This window comes from Podarcis vaucheri, assembly GCF_965113315.1.
Source record: "Podarcis vaucheri genome assembly, chromosome: 12".
Classification (NCBI taxonomy): Eukaryota; Metazoa; Chordata; class Lepidosauria; order Squamata; family Lacertidae; genus Podarcis; species Podarcis vaucheri.
Genome location: NC_138750.1, coordinates 26,409,322 through 26,429,964, shown reverse-complemented (window position 1 = coordinate 26,429,964; position 20,643 = coordinate 26,409,322). Strand labels below are relative to the sequence as shown.

Sequence of the window (20,643 nt, the reverse complement as noted above, 5' to 3'; positions counted from 1 at the left end):
CTTTAAAAAAAATATAGAATTTTTATTGCAAAGTAAATACATCAATACGAAGCCATACATAAGGAATAATATAAATAAAAATAAAGGGGGGGATGTGAAGAAAAGTATACAGTAAAAGAATAAAATTTCAATACAATAAACACTATTTTACAAAATACAGTGGTGCCTCGCAAGACGAAATTAATTCGTTCCGCAAGTTTTTTCTTCTTGCGAGTTTTTCGTCTTGCGAAGCACGGTTTCCCATAGGAATGCATTGAAAATCAATCAATGTGTTCCTATGGAGACCGTCCGGGGACAGAGGGGAAGCGCCGCACGCCTTCCCCTCTGTCCCCGGACCTGTTTAAAGCAAGGGGCAGTGGGGAGAAGATTTCTTCTCCCCGTTGCCGCCCCTTGGTTCAAAAGGGATCCGGGGAGAGAGGGGAAGGTGCGCGCGCCTTCCCCCCTGTCCCCTCTTTTGAAGCAAGGGGCGGAGGGGAGAAGATCGCTTCTCCCCGTTGCTGCCCCTTGGTTCAAACGGGGTCCGGGGAGAGAGGGGAAGGCGCGTGCGCCTTCCCCTCTGTCCCCGGAGATTGCGGGGCTGGCAACGGGGAGAAGCGATCTTCTCCCCGCCGCCCCTTGCTTCAAAAGAGGTCCGGGGACAGCGGGGAAGACGCGCTGCGCTTACCCGCTATCCCCAGAGCTTGCGGGGCAAGCTTCGTTTCGCAAAGCAAGCCCATAGGGAAATGTGTCTTGCGAAGCGGCTAAGAAAATGAAAAACTCCTTCGTCTAGCGAGTTTTTCGTCTTCCGAGGCGTTCGTCTTGCGGGGTACCACTGTAGTAATAGATTTCCATCATTCGCACAACATTTCCTTTCACATTTCATATTTTATCTGTATTTCAGTATTATTTTCATCTTAATATATAGATATGTATGTATATATGTTTCCCCTTTTCCATTCACAAGGTCATTCTAGACACAGCCAAATTTTCATATTAGAACTTTGTCTTTCTAAATAATCATTCAAGCACTTTCATTCCTTCTTGACTATTCATTGGCTTTAGTCTTATTATATCCATCAATTGGCCAAATCCAATTTACATAACCATTCTTCTATAGTTGGTACCTGGTTACCTTGTCTTAATGCACATCTAGAAAAATCAGATAAATAATTTTCTAGCCTGAGGTGAAACTGCACTATGGAGCAATTTTAACATTTGCCAGTAAAGGAAGATAACACTGAACAAGGATATGCGTCTCACTGTCAGACTGCCAATTTAGCAGCTGATGCAATTGAACCTAGCAAACAATCTGGGAAAAAGTGATATAATTGAACCTGCTGAGCTATTCTTTTGAGACTCAGTGGGCAGTCTGAGAGAATCATATTGGAAGTGTTCATGAAAAAATATCTGTAGAAGCTCATTTTTGGCCATATGTATGAGCTTGAATCGATATTTAAAGAAATGTGCTCATACTCTCATCTCTGTTGGAAGTTCCTTCGTTTCAGTGGTACCGATTCACATGGCAGGGAACTAAACTGATCTGGTCCCCTTTTTGTGCTTCCTTACCATTTCCCCTCTTCCCTTCCCAGGACAAAAGAAGGTCTTTCTTTTGGCTTGTGCCCAATTTATGCAGCTTCAGAAACTCAACTTCAGATAATCTGTCTGATACCATCGAGACACCAGCACCTGAAAGGAAAATCTCTGCTTTCCATCTCAACACGGAAGATGCTACAAGGAATCACAGCAAAGGGCCAAATGAGGGTCCCTGGGCTAAAATTTGCAAAGCTTTCAAAATTTAGGGGTTAGGCTTCAGGTTTGTCACCGCAGGTTCACCGGGGGGGGGTTGGGGCAGGCGTGTTATCAGAGTAATAATCCTAAAAACATTTAGGAATGAAGATAACAAAAATCCTGGACATCTTTTATACAGATAGGTACGGATGAATAAGTTCCATTTTGCCAAAACTGCCTTGCTGAAGATCAGTCAGTTCCAGAAGCAAAAGTATCTGCACCTTTTAGTTTTCATGTAAAATAAATAGAGTTCCTATGTCCCAGTACAGTCATACTTTGGAAGTTGAACGGAATCCATTCCGGAAGTCCCTTCAACTTCCAAAATGTTTGGAAACCAAAGGGTGGCTTCTGGTTGGCTGTAGGAGCTTCCTGCAGCCAATCGGAAGCCGCTGAAGCCCCGTCGGATGTTTGGGTTCCAAAGAACGTTCACAAACCGGAACACTCACTTCCGGGTTTGTGGCGTTTGGGAGCCAAAACATCAGAGTACCAAGGCGTTTGGGATCCAAGGTATGGCTGTATCTCTTTTACATACTGAGTTGAGTGAATGTAACTTCCCATCCCAAACATTGGTGTACCTATTCCTCCTCCAAGGCCACTGGATGTCTAAATACAGGCATAAACTTTGCATAGGGTGTATGTTCATGCAACCAATATCCCAGACAAGATTGAGGAATGGGCTGAGCCTATACGTATTGGTATTTTGCAAACACCTATAGCCTATTTAAATGTTCACCCTGCCAGTCAAAGTGGGACCCCCCCATATTGAAATGGGAATTATTATTTTTTGCAATCCTTACCCAAGAATAAAGTTTGATCCAATAGTGGGGAAATTAAGCTCTTATTCTGATGAAATATATTACAATCTGTGCTTCACAAAACCAAAAACTTCCAAATGCATTTTTCAAGTATCTTTTCAAGCCCTGTGCTAAAATGCATGGGGCTTGGTCTGCACAGTTAATCCCTTTCTCGCTCCCTCATTGAATAAAGAAGAAGGCAGCTGCTGTGACAAGAAAATATGTCTTTCGTGTAAGAGAAGGCTTTTAAAATGTCATTTCATTACTGAAATATTAAGTGTTATGCTTGCACAGGGCTTCACTTTTTTATTAAACCCCCCCCCCCACGAATGCTGGTCAATAATATGCTCTAAACGTCCAATGGAGTTGGAAAGCGAACAGCTGTTCTGTATTGATTTCCCCTTCCCCATTTCTCCGCTGAATAACTAGAACATCAGTACAGCAGAGCCATTTCTTTCGCTGCAGGAGGCCTATCAAAGAACGAGCCGGCATAAATTAGGTGGAAGATTCCCAATCTAGCAGTCTTCATTTATAAACAAAATGCCCCGGGTGGAATAGGTATACTGTGGAATAAATTATGTTCGAAACCTCTTTTGTTGTGGGCACAGTTCACTGCAAGGCAGTGCGTTTCTCCCTTCTTGAGCAGCAGAAGTCTTCAAATTGGTACTGAACAAATAATCCAGAACCCTAACTCTGGTCATAGTCCTTTGGTTTCCTTTAGTTTAAAATGGGGACCACAATTCAGATAAAGTTGCATAAGTAAAGCTGGATGCCACTGAATACAGCTGGGCCTACTTCTGAGTAGACACGTTAAGATCCTTGAAAGGATAAACATATGCAGGTACATCTCATTTTACATAGGCGTTATGTTCCTGGCTATCATGCAAAGCCAGAACAGCCCTGTGGAACCATCTCTACTTGCCTGAGAGGGGGCTGAGCAGGCCTTGCCCCACACACAAAGTGGGGAGCTGTTTAAGCCTCCCACCTTGGTTCCCAGGCTCTGGGAAGGTCATGTGGGGCTTCTGGAAGGCCCAGCAAGGATCTTGAGAGATGTCACGGGAGCCTCTCCAGAGACCTCGCATGACCCCAGTAAGAAAGGCCGGGGGGCTTAAAAAGCTATTTCAGCAGCAGGAAAACACAGTGTAAAAAGATCTTTTAAAGCCCGCCGCATTGCTTTTCCGGCTCTGGGATGGTGGCATAAGGGCTCCCACAAGATCTCGCAAGATCTTGGATAGCCCTTTCAGCAGGATAAGGTTCTTGCTCCCCCCCCTTTTTTTTGTTTGATTTTCTGCAAGCCACATAAAGCTGTCGCCGCATACGTAAAATCAGCATGCCTGGGTTAACACAATTCAGAATTATTTTATGTTGTTATTATGTGGAGATTATACACAGCCATAGTTAAGGGTTTAATGGTTAATTCTATAACCTTAAGGAATGCTTTCCGTGTGTGTGTGTGTGTGTGTGTGTGTGTGTGTGTGTGTTTTAGTAAAAGTGCCTTCCCTCAAGAAGAGGAAAGAGAAGCTCTCTCCCCTATATTTACAAGTCTTTTACACTTTTCGGTGCCATGCATTCATTGAAGTGTGGAGCAGGTCTTTCCCCTCCTACCCATTTACGCATGTTCTGCTGAACATGAGAAAAGGGCCCCTGCACATGTGCAGCTGTGCACATGTAGGAACCTTTTCCTATGCTGGGGCAGCGATGGCTGGTAAGGACGGAAGACACAGAGACCAAACAGCAGGTGGAGCCAATGACAGACAGAGCTAACTCATTCTAGTTTGACCCCCAGCTAAGTTCCACAGTAGCTGCACTCAGTCTAAGGAAGAAGAATTGGGCAGCCAGTGCCAGCCCCTGAACTGGTTGCAATTTAGATGGCAGGCAGGTGGGGGCTGACGCAGGTTGGTAGGGCCTTGCCCTGCTCGCCGTAATGGACTAGTCTCCACTGGCTTGGGGGCATAGGGTGTGGGTTCAGTTGCCCCATTTTCCACACTTCCTCTTAATGCTTAGAATGCAGGGGCTGCCTGTCTCGTTTCGCCCCCCTGAGGCCAAACAGGAACATGCTGTCCTCACTGAAGCTTCCCTTACCTGGGTTGTGCAGCAGAGGTCATGAAGCAATGGCAGCAGCGCTGACTTCCATCAAGATCTTGCTGGCGTCGCAGTCCGCCGTGCGCCACCTCTTGGACTTCTGCCGCCCAAGGTAGCTGGCTCATCCTGCCTCACAGAAGGGCCGGCCCTGTTAGAATTCACTGAATGGAAAGGGATAGAGTCATTCAGGTATCCAGCGACAGGAGACTTTTTGTTTTACTAGCAATCACACCACTATTGAAGACTTCCATTGGCCCTTCACTCACATTATCTCAGTTGGTAGAGCGCAAGACACTTGATCTTAGGGTCGTGGGTTCAAGCCTCACATTGGGTGAACGATTCCTACATGGCCGGAGATTTGACAATATGACCCTCATGGTTCCTTACAACCCTATGATTCTATGATCTGTGGGCAGTGGATGGAGGTCTTGCTATGCTTAGGTATGGCGTAGTAGCTTGGATGGGAATTCACTTAATGGTTTTTAAGGGCTTGTTCTAGTGGTGGTGTAGTGGTTAGAGCATCAGACTACAACTTGGGTGTCAGGGAACTGCCATCGGAGGGACAGGTGGTGGAAGGGCTCACGGAGGTTGGGAGAGACCCAGCAGCGGAAGCAGGAACCAGCAGGGGGAGAGGTGGGTCTCTGAGGGAAGCGAGCAAGAGGGAGGGCTCAGGGACACGTCCAGCGAGAACAGTGGGGAGGTTTCTGGACCTCCCATAGGGAGACTCACTCCTCGCTGGAAACTGTCACGCCGTGAGTCCAGAAGACGTGTTTCCGTTAAGGAGCTTTTATGTTGGAAGCGATTCCGAAAGCAGCCACTGTCGGAATCTGCAAGTGACTAGAGGAGCCATGTCTGAGGGGCTCTGTCACAGACAGAGGTTTGTGGACTTGAACAGACTCTGAGGGACTATCATTTTACACACAAGCAGCTCATCATCCCTTCACATTGGGAGACCAGGGTTCAGATTCCCATTTGGCTACTAAGCTCCCTGGGTGACCCCGGGCCAGTCACTGCCTCTCAGCCTAACCAACCTCACAGGGGTGTTGTGGGGATTAAATGAGGAGGGGAAGAATCATGTACACCACCTGGTGCTCCGGGGTGGATGGGATATATATGATCTATATAAATAATAATACTAAGTTATTTAGCAGCGGCAGGCCTCCGGTTGTATTAGCACAAGGGTAGCCATTGTTGGACTCCAACTCCTTTCAGCCCCAGTCAGCCTGGCCCCAGTGTTCAGGGATGATGGAAATTTTGTCCCTCAGCATCTATCATTTATCACATTGGGTATCCCTCTTGTAACAGCAGTTGCAGGGAGTGGGCCCTCATGAAATCATTTTGGATTTTTAAGAATTGCTTGGAGGTGAAGAGAGTAATAGTAAAAGTTTTAAAGAAATGAAAGCCACCTAAAATATTCTGGCAAATAAGATTCTACTCTGCAAATCAGCTGGAGGAAAACAAGAAAGGAAAATGAGTTGCTATTGTTGTCAAGATTTCACTGTCTCAGAGACTGTCCAAAACCAGGTGGTTGGACCAACTGTAGGTTTGTGTATGATGGGGATATTTTGAGTTTAAATACCATTCCCCTAACCCAGGAGCCACAGTCTATTCAGCCTTACACAGGATTATACACACATCACATTTGCATGTTGTGAAAACCATGAGAAAATAAATTGGTTGGGACATGTTATACCCTAATTTAATGCTGTTGGTGGTATATTTCTAAGCAACGCCTGTGTTGATTCAATACTTTCCCCACTTCGGTGTTTATAAGTCTTGCTTTTAAGTGGTGAAAATAAATCGTCTTGCTTTATTAGGTTCTTAAAAATTATTTTTATTCATCCTTTTATCACAGTGACTTTCAGAAAAGTCACCCACACTTCTCTTGGAGATGCATATGGAAAATTAGATGTAACTAATACCGGTACCTTCCGTTTCAGGTTGGCATCGTGTATTGAGGTGAAGAGAAATTGGCGTACCTTAGTGCCTAGTGTCTAAGCTGCTTCCGAGTAACGATTGTTCTCTGAATTGGGACTCCTTACATTGCATTTTATGGTTCTCTATTGTAGATTGGCTTTAATATGTTGTTCACCACTCTGGGGGTGTAGGGTACAGATTCAGGACCGCATAATAGTGCCCCTTTGTGGAAAAAGACCACATACCAGACATGAAATGCCAATTACAGTCATACCTTGGAAGTCAAACAGAATCCTTTCCAGAAGTCTGTTTGACTTCCAAAACATTCGGAAACCAAAGTGTGGCTTCTGATTGGCTGCAGGAAGCTCCTGCAGCCAATCGGACGCAGCAAAAGCCCCGTCAGATGTTTGGGTTCCAAAGAACGTTTGCAAGCCAGAACATTCATTTCCGGGCTTGTGGCATTCGGGAGTCAAAACGTTCAACTTGCAAGGCGTTCGGGATCCAAGGTACGACTGTACTGTACCTCCCTGGGAAACAGATCAGACTGATTCCAGCCACCTCTTTCCCTCTAATCCCCACTCACTATCCAAGTAATATGCCTTCATAAACCAAAGTGCAAGGGTGATGACATTTTCTGCACTGTTCGGGAAATCCAGCGATTCTTGTGTGTGCACAGAACGCAGTACATACCGAAGCTCCCTGTTCCCTTCAGTGTCAGGGTGCTTGATTTATCTATTTCAAACTCTGAACTTTTGATGTGAAAGTGCTGTATGGCCTTTGCTCATCCCTGTTCATTAGCAGACCCATTATGCATATGAGGAAATTTAGCTGAAAGATAATAGGGAACTGGAGAAGGACTAAAGTAGACCTCGCTATGCTCAAATGCCAAGCTAACTAATAGAGTTGCAGCCAAACAAGCTCCGGTTAATAACAAATAGGACTGGAAAAGTTGGGCTGTCTTTGGTATTATCCAGGTCCCGAAAGGACTCTTGATTTACACTTTTCTGCTTCGCTGACTATGGAGATTTCAGCACTTGTTTGAACCTGGGACATAAATTTCCAGTGCATTGTTTTGTATTAAATGAGTGAGCTGATCACTTTGTTTGTCCCTGTTTGATCTCTAAGGCTCTTTTGAGCCGATTTTCTTTTAAGCGCTCGTCTGACTCGGCAAAACCTGGCCTCTGAGAAGATGTACCCCTCCATCTGGAACCCTTTTTCCCCCTTGAAGGGCAACGTTTACTGCCCTCTTGGGTGTAAAGCAGCTCAGATCTTTTGAGCTCTGCATAAGGCCCATTTCATTAGCCCAATGGGGTGGGGGGACACCATAACAACTGTTGATTTCAGGAAAGTAGTCAGTGTGATCTTTCCTCATTTCAAATAAAGCAAAGCTGCTGACTTGGCACTTTTTGCCATTTCAATTCTTACATTTCTTTTAAAATATCTGATCTCAGAGGTATGTGCAAAAACGTTATATAAACTAAAATAAAACACAGTATGGAAATGGGGAGGGGCATTCAACTACATTTTACTCAGGCACATTGAAATTAATGAACAGGACTAAGATCCATTAATTTCAGTTGCTCTGCTATGAGTGGAATGTGGCTAAATATCACTCATTATAAACAACATAGCAATTCCCTTATGTTGAGTTACACCATTTAGCTGCCATAACAGGTCAGCATCCAGCCTCTTAATATAAATCATGGATTTAAGAGTTTGATAAATTACACCTCTAAATCTCACAAGAATTAACCCTGCACACGATACATAACTCAAGTCCACCTTAATGCAGTGACTGCTCAAGACACACATTTATCATTGTAATTGCAAAATTTCATCATTGCATTTTAATTATTTTACTTAAAAGGTGCACAGGTGAATTTGTAGGGTGGAAATACGCTGTTTTCTAAATACTGTCCATTTAGAGAAAGGGTATTATTGAAAGGCAACTCCTTTTAATGTCCCACTTACTGGAATGTAGGTTCATTTGTATAAACACAGTTCAGAATGGTTCCTATGTCAGCTTCATGCTGTTTAAGCCCTCTGTTAATGTCTTCTCTAGCAAGTATGTCTCTTCTGCTCACCAAGGGTGATATGCTTTGTCCCTAACAGTAACAGCTGGGAGTTTACGGCATTCCAGCTGGAACCCATATCTGACACAGGCTGCAGTCTGGGCATGGCTGTGATGATTCCCATTTCTAGTAATGTTTAGATTAGGTCTGTCTTTCTAAAGTCTTTGGGAAACAAAAATGAAACCACAAATGGCTGTAATTTGCGCAGGACCTCACACGATACGACTCTGCTCTTAATCATGTGTCGATGTCAGACAAAGCATTTCATCCGGTTCCAAAACCTACTTCTTTAAAACAAGCAACACAAATATATTCTGAATAAGGCGGAGGATGTATAAGATTTGAAGCTCAGCAGAACTTAAGCCAGTGTCTGGTTCACATGTGACCACTGAAAGCTCTGTGTGCTACTGTGCAGATGACACATCTGAAAACAATTTCTTCAGCATGAAAATGCCTGATACTATGAACCACTGGACTAACATAAAAGTATTTAAAAGAGAGTACAGCTGCTTTTGCACTGGGACATTGCCGCAGCCTGTAGCCAGGTTCTGGCAACCCAGGACATCATACCAGTACCAGTGAATGGGTTGATGCGCCAACACTGCCACCAGTCTCCAGTGCTGTGTAGCTGCATTGTAATGACCTGTAGCACAACACAGAACTGGGCAACAATAATGAAAATAGCATATTACCGTGCTATTTCAAATGGTCAGAGCACTTTGCATTATTGGAGAGCTCGTCCAGATCCCTGCGGTGTGTTTCCTATTCCACCATGTTGCTTATAAATGTCACCATGCAAATTCTGCCCACGATGTAGTGCGCTTCTGATCACAAGTGCGCACACACACACACAAAGGTCCAGGCATTATCTAGGCTGGAATGCGGCTGGCAGAATTAACATAGCAAGTTATATTAAATTATATGTGGGGGGCTGGGAAGAAAAATGCTGACTCTTGTAACATCTAGATTGGATAAAAGAGAAAACCTGGTGTTTACCCTTTCTAAAGAAAGGGTAGTCGATATGGGGCTCTCCAGATATTAGACCCCAACCCCCATTAGTCCCAGGCATCATGACAAATGGTCAGCACCACATTGGAGATCCCTGTTCTAGAGACATTTCAGCCACAATAAGACACAGCTCTTGTTGTATGGGCTTCTTGCTCAGACGCTTCCATATCTAGCACAAACTCCATGTCCCTTCTAAAGCTATCTGTGGCCTTGTGTCAATCTCTTCTTTCAGCTTTTGTTTTTAAGCTGCTTCCCGTTATACTCTGCAATTGCTGCTGTCCTCATCCAACGGAAGATCTCTTGAATTCCTCAAACAACTATTGCCCATTCTGCTTTGCCGCCTCCTGTTAAAGGAACTCCACCCCAGAACATATACAGAACGCCACCCATCGGTGCCAATTCTATGGGACTGAGGACAGTTCAGCCCCCACCCCAAAGTATGCAGGGACAGGGCTGTACCCCCACCCCCATCTTGAGGGGTTGTGCCCCACTGGGCCTTCCCGCAGTGGTGGTGAGGCTCCCCAAGCCTCATGGCCTCCTCTTGACATGTATGACATCACATGTGTGATGTCACACACATGTGACATCCCTCCCCAATGTAGCATGCAACTTGGCGCCTCTGGCACCACCAGCCTGTCATCTTTATTCCCAACTATAATGACATTTGTCCACTTTCTTCTCTCTCTGTTCTTGGCTTTCGCTTTCCTGTTTCCACCGTTAAACTTCTTAAGAGCAAGGAGCCTAAATTTCTTTGTCTTGAAAGAACCACTAAACTCTTTGTTATTGATGGCGCTGTGTACGCTGAAGGGGCAGCATAAATAAATAGTAACATGCCAATGCTGCGTGACACACTTGATATGCTTAGTATCAGGAATCACAAGTGACTGACAGTTTAGCATAGTGAATTTGCCTTGCATATGATATGACTGTTAAGAACACTCATGAAAGTTGCTCCTGTGTGATATTGAAATGGCTCGTACCTATAGAATCAGAATGAAAGTGGGGGAAGCTGGCCAAGCAAAACTGCATGTATTTCCATAGCAGACCATCCTGCCATAAAAAGCCTTATACCATGCCTCCTGACTAAACTATAAGTTTCTTTCCCATTTTGGCTTAATCGGAATCTAAGCATCAGATGTGGAAGATTAAGCAGCTCAGTTCCCTGCAAACAACATCCAGCTGCTTATAGATTCATTTCCCTTGACCAACTTTTCATTTCCGGAGAACTGATTTCACATTGATTGTGATGATGCAGCTTTTGAGGGCTGGGGAATGAGTGGTTGGGAGATTCCACTTCCTGACTCAGCAACAGGGAGGGAGCATGTCTTTACTGGGTCATTCCTAACTAAGAGAGAAAGGAGACAGTGGCAGCAGGAAATTTTAAGCACCAAAACGTCTCCATGAACTGTTTTCTCTGAAGCTTACCTCTCAATATCTTTCATTACCTCTGTAGTTGTGCTATTATGTTTTGCTTCCACCTCAGTTTCCACACAGCATTATTGACTGTGCTCACAGTTTGCTTTTTTACCAACATTTTTGGAGCTTCTGAAACCAGCCTGCCTCAGTATGAGACACTTCATAGACTGCCCAATTCAGCTCACAGTGTCTTGAGTCTGCTTCATTTCCTCCCACCCTCCCCAGTTCACGACTGAAAACTCTTTCCCAGGATACTGAGATACCCAGAAGAAAGGAAAGAAGAAAAAGACCTGGTTTCCTTCAATGATTACTTCTGTTAAATCACCTCCAAGTCATATCACAAATTCTATTAGGGCTCACTGTAGTTCATGGGAAATCTAAAAAGGGCTGAATGTTTTGGGTTGTGGATGTAATATGCAGGAATACTAGTCCCTCCAGAATAGGTAATATATGCTGAACTACAGGCAAATTAGTCCAAGGACTTTTGTGTTTTACTTTTAAGGACATCTGTAACTCCCCCCCCCCCCCCGCAGAACTGGATTAAATTGACAGACATGGCCTCCTCTTCTCAGTGCCTAAATCCTGCCAATTTTTAAAAGGATAGATACCTGCAGTGATTTTCCTGCAGGGGCAACTATTACAGTATTAAAGGTAAAGGGACCCCCTGACCATTAGGTCCAGTCGTGGCCAACTCTGGGGTTGTGGCGCTCATCTCGCTTTATTGGCCAAGGGAGCCGGCGTACAGCTTCTGGGTCATGTGGCCAGCATGACTAAGCTGCTTCTGGCGAACCAGAGCAGCGCACGGAAACGCCGTTTACCTTCCCGCCCGGAGCGGTACCTATTTATCTACTTGCACTTTGACGTGCTTTCGAACTGCTAGATTGGCAGGGACCGAGCAACAGGAGCTCACCCCGTCGCAGGGATTCGAACAGCCGACCTTCTGATCGGCAAGTCCTAGGCTCTGTGGTTTAACCCACAGTGCCACCCACATCCCGTGATTACAGTATTAGAGTGAGTTTAAAAAAAAAAAAAGAAATCACCTAGTCTTTCCTAGAGTTTTGAGGGCAATTAGCCTGAAAATTGCAGATATAGGAGAGGTGCCCTTGGATAAAGATTTGTCTGCTCACTTGCAGACAAGCAGATCTTTAAACTTGATTTGGGGGTAGGAAGAAATAAAAGGGATGATTTTTTGGGTAAACTATTTCCTCGGATTACACCCACTTTCTGAACTAATAGAAATTTATCCCTAAGGTATAATAAAGAGGTGGTTAATAAAAGAGACCTTCCAGTAACGTTTTGCTTGCCTGTGTTCAGAACCCATGGACCCTGTTTTTAGTGATGCTATCCTTGAACATACAGTGCCGTTCAGCCCGATGGTCCACCAAGTACGAATTAGTGCGGGCGTGATCTAAGCAAGTTAAATACTTGTGGATTTCAGCAGAAGAGTAAAGCACTTGCTTAATATTGCAAGATAGAGCAAGTAACTTCACACAACCGACTTTGGAAAGCTGTCGCACCGACGTTGGCTGTTGTTGTTCTTAACACTATTGCTGGTTCCGTAAACCTAGCAAAATAAATTCCAAGCTAAGTAGTACTGTCACTCCCACTGCTGTCCCCCCCACCCCACCCACACATTTCTCTTTTAAATCCCGTTTTTGTATTGAGAGCTGCCATCTGCCCCTCTTTGAACAATCACTGAAGCAGCTGTGCGTGTTGTGCCATTGATAACAAAGGACCCCACTTCGTACCAGAGGTAGCAGACTGGAGGTTGCTGGAAGCTGTAAAGGATACTTAAGGTCAGCTGACACCTGATGCTGTGGAGCATAGGAACACAGTTAGTCGGCATCTGTGTTGCTTTCCGTAGATTTCTCTTAGCAACCAGGAGGGACCCACCCTTATGGGAAAACTATACAAGCTGAATAAACTATGTCAATAAAACATATGTATTAAACCATTCTCCACTTCCTAAGACTACCTACTCCTCTTAGAATAGCAGTCGTAATATGGGGTGGAACGATTTATGGACTCTTAAGCACTGCCATTATTTTATGCAGGTGTGTCAAAAGCAGATGTGCTGAACAAATGTTAAAGATCAGGGCATCGTGCTGTTTTTAAAAGTTAGATATGTGTTACGTGAAATTAAAAACCATCAATTCTAATGCCTAAATAAATAAACCTGATTTTGTGACGGCACCTGTAGGATTCTGCTTATTACAGTGGTACCTCGGGTTACAGATGCTTCAGGTTACATACGCTTCAGGTTACAGACTCCGCTAACCCAGAAATAGTACCTCGGGTTAAGAACTTTGCATCTGGGTGAGAACAGAAATCGTGCAGCGACGGTGCAGCGGCAGCGGAAGGCCCCATTAGCTAAAGTGGTATCTCAGGTTAAGAACAGTTTCAGGTTAAGAACAGACCTCCAGAATGAATTAAGTTCTTAACCAGAGGTACCACTGTATTTGTGTCCATACTAATAGGAAACCAGGTCCAGAGCCTGAATGTAATGAATGAACGGCACACTGGACATGCCTAAATAGAACTGACAACATGCTTGAAGATTTGTTTTAAGCTACTGCTGTGTAACACGCCTAATCAAAAGCAACTCCCATTGAGTTCAGTGGAGCTTACTCCCAGGTAAGTAGAAAGATGGTTGCAGCCTGTGGCTTGAATGCACTTCACAAGGAGAAGCCCCACAGAGCACAAGTGAGACTTTAGACACACATAGCATTGCTTTTGCAAACAATTCTTCATGTTTCAAGCATTTGAGGGTCTTCCTTCAAAGTATACTTCTGGGGCTTCTGATGCAAGAATACCCCAAAAAAAAGTTTACAAAAGTGAGGACCTATGCAAGTCATCTTATGTTTTACTGTTAACTGCAGCCCCACAACCTGAGCTGGTTCCTCAGTTCAAATACTAATTCAGCCATCCTCTTCCATGCCTTCTTGCCCCTGAACCCGTCACGGCCATAGATCCATTCATCTCCATGGAATGCTACTGTTCTTTCCTTCCCTTAGAGATCCTGATGTGTTTATTATTTATTATTTTGTAGCCCCACTTCCTCCATCCTTTCTGAAATTCTGTTTCCTTTCCTTCCCCCCCCCCTCTCAGCATTCTTCATAATTGCATTCATCATTCCTTCAAGCCCCTGACTCCTGTTTTTTTTTTTAGCCTTTTTCGTAGTTCACTGCTTTCAGAGCAGTTGCATCATTTGATGCAGATCACTTCCCTGTGAGCAGTTCAAATATTTGTGAATGTTCCATGACATCAGAGCACTAAAGTAGAGGGGTAGTTGCAGGACAGAATCCTTATTTACCAGATTCGCTGGAAGCGCACAAGCTGATAAGGGTTAGTGTTTCCCAGATCTGGGGAAGTTTGCTTGTGACGTTGTGGTATTTTGATTGGCCTTAATAAAGCTATTACTGTACTGTGGCTTTTATATATTCACTCTGTGGCCTAACAGCCTGCTGCAGTGTTGCTATGCCCGTGGTCACTCATTTCAAATGTACCATGCCTTAGCTCCAAGGCAGGACTGAAAAATGGAGTATGCCATTACAAATATTATTTGTAATGAGAGTCCCCTCAAGTGAATTATCTAATAACGGACAGTGAACAATTATATGGTAAATTTATCTTGCCAAAATGGCTCTTATTTAATTACTACATTTAGCTTTCAAATGGGTTATATACTTGCATGCAGTTATAAACCCAGTGAAAGTATGTTTTAGAGAGCTACAGTTGCTTTTAAAAAATGACTGCTTATTGCAAATCTATACGAGAAATTCATATACACACCCCTTATCTCTCTGAAAACTGCCTGCCTCCTTGGCTTACTGCTGTTTGCTGGTTGGGACTGACGGAAGAGCCACAGGTGCCCAGAACTTCAGATTCTGGGGGTATTGTGGGGTGTCTGATGTGCACATCAATGTCATGTCTTCTTTGGCGATCACTCGTAACTGAGTAAGGCTGTCTTCCATGAACATGGTCTTAATAGTGTGTCCGTAGGTGACTGTGGGGGCCAATTCTGGATCCACACATCCTTCCACAGTGGGAACATAGGTTTCTGGGCGGGAGTTGATCACGGTGTGGAATTGCCAAGTGTGCCTTCCTCTTGGCACGTTTCTCCCTTGCATCCTGAGTTTGAGTGTCTTCAAAGCCCATGAAACCTTTGGTAAAGGCTGTTCTCCAACTGGATCTCTCGCAGGCAAGTGTTTCCCAGTTGTTGGTGTTTATAAGCACAAAAGCCTAATTACATAATGTCTCACATTTCAGACTTTCCAGCTACTGAAGTGGTGAGAGCATATTGTAGGGCCATTAGATATTTGTAACATGACTTTCACTAAAACACACACCATATTGCCTTTTTAAGCAACGTAGAACAAATGGATGCAGCATACAGCTGGCAGAGCAGAGCTTTCTCCAGGGCCACATGGCAGACTGAGGCAGCTGCCTCAGGTGGCAGAATTCAAGCGCTGCCTCTGCAGACACACGGCCACCAAAACGAAGAGAAGTGGTGGTTTTGGCTTCTGATGAGAGCCCTGTGAAATTGCACAGAAGCCTCGTGCGCAGTCTTGCTCCCATAATCTCTCTCCAGAACCCAGAAACAGGCCGTGCAACCTCAATAAGTGAGGCTGTGGCAGAGGCGGCAAAGGGAGCAGCGGCGGCACCTTCCCATTTCTCCTCAGGTGGCAAAACAGGATGGGCCGCCCCGGGCCTTCACTAACCTGGAATCTCAGGTAATGATGCTTCTTACAAAAATGGGGGTCTTACAAGCAAGTCCTTAGTCTGTGAAAAACTGAAAGAGTTTGCTGTTAATCACCTAGGAAAATCACCTAATAAACATCTTCCTTTGGATACAAACAGATGTATGTGGTTGGTGCATGTAGATCAAAGGAAAGCTCAGACAAAATTTCACATTAATTTCATATGCATTTGTTTCAGCGCAACAAATTTTCATAGAGCAGATTTATCCATTTGCCGGAGAGGAAGCGAACACTCCTATATATTTGTGTTTTTCAAAGCACTCTGCATAAAACATAAAACACAGGGTTTGAAAAAAAAGTGGAGGGTGGTTTCTGAGGGGACATATGTCTTTTGTTTTAAGCTAGAGGTAGTCGTGCTGTTGTATTTTTTCAATCTTCTTTGAAACTGTGGCACAAAAAAACCATTAAAGAAAACCACAACCTGATTCTGAGAAAAGAGTGTTACTGAGAGGGACTCTCACAAGGCACTTAAAAAAAATAAATCATCATAGGCCTGTGGATCATGTGATATCCTATGTCTGTTTGTAATAGGAGGTTATTCATTGTAGAGCATTGCAAATTTAAATTCAGCAATTAGTTTAGCCTTTGATTTAGCAGGTAACCTTAAAATTCACTCACCTTGTGCTACTTTGCTTGCCTGCCGGGGTGGCGGCGGAGAGGATCATGGGAATATGTGTTTTTCGTTCCAGAGAATGCCACAACGAGCTTTTCATTCTGGCAGCTCCGCCTGAAGTTGCTTATACAATACTTTTAGAGGTCAGCGGTTGGTGGCTCAGAACATAACTGCTATTTATGTCTGGTTCTATGATTTCTGGGAAATGTCTCTGAGAAACTATCGCCCTCCACATTTGGTCATAATCCCAAAGGGACTGGATGTTATATGCTCTCAACATGAACACCAGCATTAACTTTGGTATGCATGGTTTGAAAGGAGTACATAGCAAGACTGCTGATTTGTGGCTCATCTTGAAGGAAGCTTCATCACACAGTATCCAAAGTGATACGTTGCTTTTGGAACATAGGACGCTGCCCCATACCCAGTCAGACTTCCCAGACTTGAGTCTCCAGATCTTTTTTTGGACTACAACTCCCATCATCCCTGACCACTGGTCCTGATAACTAGGGATGATGGGATTTGTAGTCCAAAAAAAAGCTGGAGTCCCAAGTTTGGGAAATTGCTCTCAGGTCTTGATTTGACTGTGAACTACCAGTTCATGATTCCTAGGAAAGAGTGAGAAAGTGAAAAAGAAAAAGAATCTCGGCTGAAGAAATGTACATTTTAAATTGAACTGGAATTGAAGCAGCCTCCTGCTTTAAAGGCACGTGTAACAGTCAGATAGCAAAAACCTCTGGGGGTATTATACTGCTTGGGAAAGAGGAATGAGAATTAGCTTTTGATCTATAAAATAGTTGGGGGACGGGGGTTGGCAAATTGCTCTGGTGCCTTTTAGTCTCGGGGGAGGGGTATTACGAAACGTGGTTTGATCACACAGGCCTTGAAACAATTAGGATGACACATTTAACTACATTCCAGATTTTTATTACTAATGAAATCATAACATGTTTTAGAATGAGGTTTTAAACAGCACCTAAGTGTCTCTGCGATGTAAATTTTATTTTGTTTCCATAAAAATCTTGGAATTTCCCCCCCTTGTATCCTAATGAAGAGATGTGAGTTTCCAAGCTGGGTTGGCGGGGTGTGTGTGTGTGTGTGTGTGTGTGTGATGGGTTTCCATCAGAGTTCAGTCATGTTTGGGATCCAAGGATTCTGATGACGATCACAATATTTCTGCCTCTGCTCACTTCTGGTTAAGGTCGCTGCCTCTTATCTCCCTAAGAAGCCTGTAGTTTGTGGGTGTTTGCCGGAAATGACCATGATGATTTCTCACATTACACTTTTACGCAGTTAATGGCTGCATTCCAATGCACAATCTACCTGGAATTAAGTCCCAGTGAGCTCAATGGACTTATTTCCAAGTAGACATGCATAGGATTCTGCATCAAACAGCCATGTGAAAACAGCAGTTCTCACATAATTAATAAGATGTACAAATGCACCATTTTTGTCACACTCCAGGAACCATTTCCTCCTTGTTACACTGGAATCCTTCCCAAACTTGCCCTTGTAAGAAGTGGTATGACTTACTTGACCATGAATTCTTTTTTCTCATTATTTCCCAAACTAGTTAGAAGCCTTTTCTTTATCCCTGTTCTCCTCATATAGAACAGTATTGCCCAGAAAATGTGAGTTAATCTGTGTGGATCTTCAGATGTAGTGTAGTTTAATTTAAGGTTACCAGATTTTTTTCAATGAATCCGGGGACATTTTTCAACTTCAGTAGGAATGATAGGATGTTGTCAGGGGACTGATTTGTAAATCTGGAGACTGTCCCCAGGAAACAGGGACATCTGGCAACCTTAGTTTAATTAGCACAGAGAGAACACTACCTGGATGAAAAGTGGGATTGGTTTGCATTGTCTTTAGACTATCTAGACAAGTGACTTGTAAGTAAAGACCTTTTCACTTGAATTTGAATGCCTGCTATCAGATAAAAAGCTGTGACAGCAAGCTATGAAGGTATCTACACCAGTGTGGTGTAGTGGTTAAGAGTGGTAGACTCGTAATCTGGTGAACCGGGTTCACTTCCCTGCTCCTCCACATGCAGCTGCTGGGTGACCTTGGGCCAGTCACACTTCTCTGAAGTCTCTCAGCCCCACTCACCTCACAGAGTGTTTGTTGTGGGGGAGAAAGGGAAAGGAGAATGTTAGCCGCTTTGAGACTCCTTCGGGTAGTGATAAAGCGGGATATCAAATCCAAACTCCTCTTCTTCTTCTTCCTACCCTATAACCACCCTGACAGTGAATACAAAAAATGTATTTAAAACAAACAAATTCACATCAATTGATCCTATGTCTGAAATATCCACCTACTGATCCTGAATTTATCACAAATTACAGAGTTCAACAGAGAGAACCCACATATTATGTTGGGAGAATTTGTAACTAAACAATTTTAATTTACTAAGCTTGTGGTCTTATTCTATGCTAGGGGAAGAGGCAACTATTTTGGAATTCATTTGAAAGGGCATATTTTAAAGGTCTAACAGCTTTATTTCCATGTTTTATGCTGCTGCATATTTTGTGGTTTTAAATCTCTGCTGGGGTTCTCTCACCAAAAAGTGTTGGCCTCATACTTGGATCCTGGGAGTTCTCCCGAGGGAATTCTCCTTTTATATCTATTTTTCTTTGGACCAACACAAAGGAAAAACAAAATGGGGGGAAAGACAGTCAACTGATATTAGGGAAAGAAAGGATGACAAGGCAGGATTACTTCTCCGGAGTGTCTATTACCCACTGTTTAGAGCAGGGGTCATCAAACTTTTCCAGCAGGGGGCCGGTCCACTGTCCCTCAGACCTTGTGGGGGGCCGGACTATATTTTTTTTTTGGGGGGGGGGGGGAATGATAGAATTCCTATGCCGCACAAATAACCCAGAGATGCATTTTAAATAAAAGGACACTTCTACTCATGTGAAAACACGCTGATTCAATATATGAAAATAACAACAAGAGATGTGGAAAAACAATAAGAAAGGACTGGATTGTACTGTGAACATCATAAGGTTAGATTTGTGGACATTAAAACAGCAGTAAGAAGCAAGAAGTTGATTGGATCACCTTCGGAACTTGAAATATGGGTACCCCCAAAAAAAATTAAAATTCGGCTGTGTAATTTGGAATTTATGTAATTTGGTTTGATTTGATGTGATTGGTCGGTTAATAAAAAAATATTCTTAAAAAAGCACGCTGATTCCTGGACTGTCCACGGGCTGGATTTAGAAGGCGATTGGGCCAGATCCGGCCCCCGGCCTTAGTTTGCCTACCCATGGTTTAGACCAAGATATTTTGGGTAGCTACTCACAGAATTAGCAGTCTTACTTATACAGAAAACTGGTTTCAAAGGCACTACTCTGTGATTCAAAATTACTTACAAGAACAAGATTCTTATCTATTCTTTTCTTTGGTGAAACTATGACTGCTTAAAGTGCCATGATACCCCATGTATGTGTGTTCAGTCATAGGCTTGGTCCTTGCTGCCCATGGTTTGTTGCTGCTGCAACAAAGGTCTTTCATATGGAATCTGCGCACCATTCAGGGTGCTAACTCATAATTCTCTCTGTTGGTCCCACTCACTTGATCATGTTATTCACACACCCCCTGCAGTGAGGGATTGCAACATTCCTGAGAAGCTCCTACGCTGCTGGGCATGCATGTGGAAGGTCACTGTACTCATCTGCCAAAAAGAATAGCTGTATTATTCTGTAACAGGGGAAATAAAGCCCAGCCAACACAAATCGGTGCTCTAGGGGTGCTCTGATGTACATACCAAGCTCCCACTCGTGAACTTTCTGATTCATTCCAATGAAAGGGGCAGCTCCAAACACACAAATAACCGAGCATAGGAAGTTACATACCCAATTAAAATGAAAGACGACCACCTTATATCGACAGGCACTCTGTTTTTGATGCTTTCTTGCAGATAAGGATATGATGTGTGGTCTTGCCCTTTAAGAAGTGGCTGGTTTATTATGAAAAGTGTGTGTGTGTGTGTGTGTGTGGTTTTTTTTTTTAAGCAACAGCTTACAAAGACATGTCCCTTCAGTTTCAGCAGTCAGAGAAGTAGGAAAAAAAGGAGAGATGAGGGCAGCTATATACTTCCTTTTATTTAGATTCCTCTTTAATAACAATTATTCGAACTTCAGCTGGAAATTTGCTGTCAAGTGTGGCTAGTTGATGGATGTTGCAGATATGCTCTAAATATAGGTGCA

General features: G+C 43.7%; 1 protein-coding gene and 1 long non-coding RNA gene across 2 annotated transcripts in view; one reads left to right on the top strand and one right to left on the bottom strand.

Annotated features, from left to right (window-relative positions):
• Positions 1-20,643, top strand: part of CHN2 (chimerin 2) — a 146,312-nt gene that overhangs the window by 94,273 nt on the left and 31,396 nt on the right. The window lies entirely within an intron of this gene.
• On the bottom strand, positions 1,785-11,846 carry LOC309515574. The gene is made up of 3 exons (XR_014212514.1): positions 5,588-11,846; positions 2,451-5,175; positions 1,785-2,348 (listed from the first exon to the last, which is right to left on the bottom strand). It is a non-coding gene; the product is annotated as an uncharacterized lncRNA (long non-coding RNA).